Raw genomic sequence first — 6,747 nt, forward strand, 5'->3', positions numbered from 1 at the left:
TTTAGTTTAATTAGTGTTTGTATAGCATCAAGAACATAGAAATAAACTTAAAATGAAATGAAACAAATTGTTGAGGGACTAAACTGAAATTTTGGCTAGCATGAGGGGGAGGGTGATTTGCATGATTTGAATGGGTTTAGGAACTTTAGTTAGTTGAATGGTTAGGATTAAAATCTTTGAAGGTAGCTAAATGCATGAGGTTGGTGAATTAGGGTTTGGACATTAGGGTTTAGAGATAAAAAAATGCGAGAAACTTATAAATGGTGTCTTTGACCTAATCTGAAGTGAGAAATGGTCATTTGTGACCTAATTAAGTGTGTTAGAAGTGTTGGAATTAAGGCCAAATTCGGATTGAGTGTGATCATGCTGGTGGCAGCATGACCAAGTCAACTTTGAAGGATCAAAAATGAAAATTTACAAGTCCAATTGGTATGAGACCAATTGGGAATGGAAATAGACACTAAATGACACAATTTTCTTTTAGGAAGCATGCCCAAAAAGTAACCAAAACCTAGTGAGCAAATTAACCAAACTTGAAAAATCATAGTCTGCCTCTGTACAAACTGACCAAATGAACACTGTTCATTTGGCCATAACTCGAGCTAGGCAGGTCTAAATGACCTGAAAGTTTACCCGTGGTTAGATGAGATATAGACCTAAAACTTTCATGAAGAACACAAACCCAAATTACGCCATTAACCAAGTCATTTGGCTACCCCTATTTGGTGACCTAAAACTGCCAGCACAAAAAAATTGCCCAGAATTCTGGGTTGTGTCCAATCCGGTAGCCATGGTTCAAATGGCTATAACTTGAGCTAAAAAACTCCAATTAGAGTGATTCAAGAATGAGAATAAACTTAAGACAATAGGGAACATTTTCTATGGAGAAAGTTTTGCCAAATTCCAACAGAAAAGTGACCAACAGAATAGTGCAACCTTAGACACCAAAATTGAAAATTTATTAAATTTGCCTAAAAGACTTAGAATTTGAATAAACAACCAAAACCAACAAATTTAGTGGCCAGAATGTGGTATGTGGGTGAATTTGGAGTTCCCATACCTATTAAGCCTTATAAAGTCAATAATTTGACTTGAATAGTGTAGTGAATAATAACCCAAAATACAAAAATTTTAAGAACGTCGAGTTTAGCACGTTAGAGCAAGGTAAAAGTGAAGCTAAATTTATTTTGTGTTTATGTTAAGTTCTAGTACTGAAACATTATAAAATTTTGTGTTTTAGTTGGAAAGAATATCGGGAAAGAACCTGAGGAACCGAATCGAGGCCAAGAGGCGACTCACTTGAGATTTGTGCACAACGTGTAATTTTTGTAAATTATTTACTGCATATTGTTTTGAATGATTTCAAAAAGTGAATTGAGACATTATTTATGATGCTTTGACCGAAATTGTTGAAAGTTAGTTGTGCATATTTGAAATGACAATGTTAAGCAAAGTTTTAAGATAAGTTTTGAAACCACAGTGTCATGACCATATATTTGAACACCTCACTAACATGACTAGTGGGGGTAATTAGTTTCGAATTTTGATTCCTTCTTTAGAGAAGTGTTGAGGGGTGCCAGTAGAAGAGGATGTGAATGGATATCCATATATTTGAGCTAGCTAGCCTTGTGATGTGATTTCTCTTTAGCCTCTGGCTATTGAGATTCTATTTGTTTCGAATGGCATGATCTAACTGTGGGTTTTATGAAATGTGATTTGATACTTCAAAATGAAATTGTTTGGGATTAAAATCTCATAATGCATGATTTATTTAATACTCATGTTCAGTCAAATTTTTGAATAAATGTGATTTAAGTTCTGCATAAAGATTATTTTAGTATGTTGTGCACCACTGAGTCCTAGTACTCAGCGATAGCATCTATTACTGTCGCAAATACAGAGACTAGAGGAGCAGCAGACTAAGCTACTGAGGTGTGAGGAGCTATCAGCTTGAATTCATCGGGTATAATTTATACCCTAATTGTTAATATTTCTTTTGATGTATGCATTGCATATAAATGTATGGACATGTAAATGGGTCTTGAGCAGCTTGTACAAAGTTTGTATGAAGTTTGTAATAAAAATTTAGTTTGAATTTCCTTTGATGTAAATTTTGTAATGATGTATATATAAATTATTTTGTCTCTAATGAAATATGAGTGGAACTATTTTACTTAATTTGAATGAGATGAATTGCTAGTATTTTGAGGATTATTGAATTTTGGAAATTGAGAAATGTTGATTGTGAAATCTTGAGATTTGAGATTGATTGAGAATTTGAAGTAGTGGTTGAGAAAATTTTTTAGAAGTGCTTTTTACAGGTATTTGAAGAATTATTTTCTCAAAACATAAACGGAACTCTGTCAAAAATTTTATAAAATTTGCGGAAAAATAAAATGGACCAAAAATATTAACTAGTTTTAATTTTAACTAATTGTTTTAAATACTTATTAGAAAATGCTCACCACTTGTCAAAAGTAAGAAAATTGTTTAAAATCCCTTGTAGGGTACTTAATGAGTTATCGATAGGTGAAGTTCGGTAGTTCATTAGGTATTATACGGGATCATGTTATGCCTTATAGAGGGGTAAGGTGTGACATGTTTTAGTGGTATCAGAGCAAATTTTTGAAGTATGTTTTAACTTGAGAATTTGTGTCTTTTCTTTGTTAAGTACAACTGCTCAATGTCCATAATTGTTACATACAGTGCATTCATCATGAATATGAACTAACGGAGGGAAATCTCCTTATGTTACTTGTTCAAGAGATATCCTACTCCAGACTGTTATGGAAGAAGGGGATCACTCAGTCGAGCAATCTGTTGAAGCTGAGGCACAAGGGGAAGCCCCAGCTCTACAGAATGTAAGTGGATCGATGAGCAAGCCCCACAAATGCAGTGATTTCTGCATAATTCGCCCAATGAGATGGTCGTGATGTTTCAACAAATGGTGGTTGAAGTATGGGCTGCGAATTTAAGTCTGATGGACCCTTTAGAGGCAGAGCAATGGCTCGAAAGAATGGACAGAGTATTTAAGAAGCTGCACTACCAAGATGAATTGAAGTTTGAGTATTTTGTGTCTCTACTACAAGGGGATACGTATGATTGGTGGAAGACCATCCCCCACAGCTTGGCTGAACCACCAATGCTGATCTGGGATGACTTCATTAGAGAATTCAGACAAAAATACATCCCAGATGCATATGTTGATCAGGAACTGCAAGAATTTTTGAGTTTAAAACAAGGAAACCGATCAGTGGTAGAATATGAGAGGGAGTTCTCCCGCCTAAGTCACTTTGCAGGGAGTCTCCTAACTACCAGCAAGGCTAGATGCAAGAGATTTGAGACTGGTTTGAAGCCCAGTTTGAGAATGCAAGTTGTGGGATTCCGACACAGCAACTTCTCAGAGCTCATGTCTCAAGCACTTGAGTTGGAAAGAATAGAATCAGAAGCAACCCAGTGAAAGAAAAATCAGAGAGAGCCAAACAATCAGAAAAAGACAAGGGGGAAAAGTCAGTAGAACAGAGTTCTGGTGGGACTTCTGGGAAGAAGAAGAAATTTAATGGACCCAGCAGGGGTCGAGGTGGAAGATTTGGTAGGGGCAAATTTTCCGGACAGAGACCACCTAGGTCTGGTCAGCAGTCGAGCAGGGGTTCACATTCTGCATGCCCCTGTGAGACTTATGGCAAGATTCATGGGTGGGAGTGTCATTGGGCCACTGGAGCCTATTTTAACTGTGGAGGCAAGGGTCATTTAGCAAGAGACTGTACTAGTGCTCCGTCTCCTAGACATGGTCCAGCTCCTACTACTGCCGAAGGATCTATTCAGAGTCCTGCTCCCAGAGGTTCACAGTCAGTTGGCAAAGGAAGAGGTAGAGGTAGAGGCACTACTTCAGGCAGTCAGGGCATAGTTGGTCAGTCGGCACAAAGGAGTGCTTCAGTCAAGGTTTATTCAATGAGACAGCAAGAAGAGGCTGAGACTTCTGATGTTGTAGCCGGTACATTCTCTATCTCTAAGCAAGATGTATTTGTGTTGTTTGATCCGGGTTCAACCCATTCGTATGTTAGTGCTAGCGTAGTCTGTTCACTTGCTATTCCATGTGTGCAAATGGGTTTTGAAGTGCTAGTAACTAGTCCGTTAGGACAAGAGGTTCGGGTCAATAGAATTTATAGAGACTGTCCTTTGGTGATCCAAGGACATGTTTTCCTGTCAGACTTGATTGAAATGCCCTTCAGAGAGTATGATATCATCTTGGGCATGGATTAGTTAGCCAGGCATCACGCCATGATTGACTGTAGACTAAAGACAGTCACTTTTGGTCTCCCTCTGTACGGTGATGTGGTAATACACGGGGAGAGGCATTTATTGCCATCAAACATCATTTTGGCTGCACTAGCTAGAAGAATGATCAGAAAGGTTTGTGAAGCATACTTGGCACATGTGATAGACACCCAAGTGGGGAGTCCAGCACTGAGGGACATCCCTACTGTATGTGACTTTCCGGATGTATTTCCTGATGAGTTGCCAGGATTACCTCCAGAAAGAGAGGTGCAATTTGAGATTGATGTTATGCCTGGTATGGATCCAATCTCCATAACGCCACATAGAATGGCATCTGCAGAATTGAAAGAGTTGAAAGTGCAATTGCAAGAATTGCTTGACAAGGGCTTTATCCTCCCTAGTGTGTCACCTTGGGGAGCGCCGATGTTGTTTGTAAAGAAGAAGGATGGCACTCTTTGCTTGTATATTGATTATCGACAGTTGAATAAGGTGACAACAAAGAATAGATATCCATTGCCTCGTATTGATGACTTGTTTGATCAGTTGAGGGGTGCAGCTGTGTTCTCCAAAATTGACCTGAGATCAGGTTATTATCAGCTGAAAGTACAAAAGCATAGTATTGCTAAAAGTACAAAAGCAGAGTATTGCTAAAACTGCCTTTACAACTCGCTACGGCCATTATGAGTTCCTGGTTATGCCATTTGGGTTAACTAATGCTCCGGCTGCTTTTATGGATCTGATGAACACTATCTTCATACCATACCTCGATTAGTTTGTTGTGGTATTTATAGATGATATATTGGTCTATTTGAGGAATGCAGAAGAGCATAATAGACATCTGCGGATTGTATTGTAGACTTTGAGGGAGAAACAGCTATATGCCAAATTATCGAAGTGTGAATTTTGGCTGAAGGAAATATCTTTCTTGGGGCATGTAGTATCAGAGAAGGGCATTAAGGTAGATCCAAGTAAGATTGAAGCTTTCCTTAATTGGAGGCCACCCAGAAATGTCAAACATTCAAAGTTTTCTGGGTTTAGCTGGATACTACCATAGATTTATGAAGGGATTCTCCATGTTGGCTTCTCCATTGACCAAGCTGCTTCGAAAAGATGTGAAATTTCAGTGGACGGATAAATGCCAACAGAGTTTTGATGAATTGAAGAAATGTTTGAATGAAACTCCAGTCCTGACTTTACCTACCCCAGGTAAAGAATACACAGTTTACAGTGATGCTTCTCACAATGGGTTAAGCTGTGTATTGATGCAAGATCGAAATGTCATTGCTTATACATCACGCCAGCTAAAACCACATGAGAGGAATTATCCAACACATGATTTGGAGCTTGCAGCCATTATGTTCACTCTTAAGGTCTGGAGACATTATTTGTATGGGGAGAAGTGCTACATCTACACAGATCATAAGAGTTTGAAGTATTTGGATACTCAGAAGGAGTTGAATTTGAGACAGAGGAGATAGTTAGAGTTGATAAAAGACTATGATTGTCTGATAGACTATCAGCCAGGGAAAGCTAATGTTGTGGCTGATGCCTTAAGTCATAAGACTATGGCAAGTCTACGGGTTACTCCTTTGTCTATAGTACATGAGTTGAGATCATTACATGCCAGCTTAGAGATTAATGATGATGGGCAGACAGCAGTTGCATGGCATGTACAGCTAGTGTTGATTGATCAGATTAGAATGGCTGCTCAGAATGATCAGAAGTATCAGAAGCTGATGGAAGAAGTCCGACAGGGCAAGAAACCAAAATTCTCAATTAGAGATGATGGTCTACTGCTACACCAGGGCAGAATGTGTGTTCCTAATGATGTTGATTTGAGGCAGATCATTTTAAAGGAAACACTTGAGTCTCCTTTTGCCATGCACCCTGGTGGCACAAAAACGTATAGAGGGCTAAAGGAGCATTACTGGTGGATGGGTATGAAAAGAGATGTGGCAGAGTTTGTTTCCAAATGCCTAACTTGTCAACAAGTGAAGGCAGAGCATCAAGTACCCACTGGGTTGTTACATGCACTACCAGTACCATAATGGAAATGGGAAAGAATAACGATGGATTTTGTGATAGGACTTCTGAGGACACAAAAGAGTCATGATGTAGTATGGGTCATTGTCGACAGACTGACCAAGTCTGCTCATTTTCTACCAGTTTGGATGGACTACAGTTTAGAAAGCTTGGCCAAGTTGTACATTGATGAGATTGTGAGATTACATGGAGTGCCAGTATCCATCGTATCAGATAGAGATCCTAGGTTCACTTCTAGATTTTGGGATAGTCTTCAAAGAGCCCTAGGAACTAGATTGAATTTCAGTACAACATTCCACCCACAAACAGATGGCCAGTCTAAGAGGATAATTCAGATTTTGGAGGACATGCTACGGGCTTGTGTGGTTGAATTTGAGGGCAGTTCGGATACACACTTGCCTTTGATTGAGTTTGCTTACAACAACA

Source organism: Hevea brasiliensis, chromosome 11 (genome assembly GCF_030052815.1).
Source record: "Hevea brasiliensis isolate MT/VB/25A 57/8 chromosome 11, ASM3005281v1, whole genome shotgun sequence".
In the NCBI taxonomy this organism is placed as follows: Eukaryota; Viridiplantae; Streptophyta; class Magnoliopsida; order Malpighiales; family Euphorbiaceae; genus Hevea; species Hevea brasiliensis.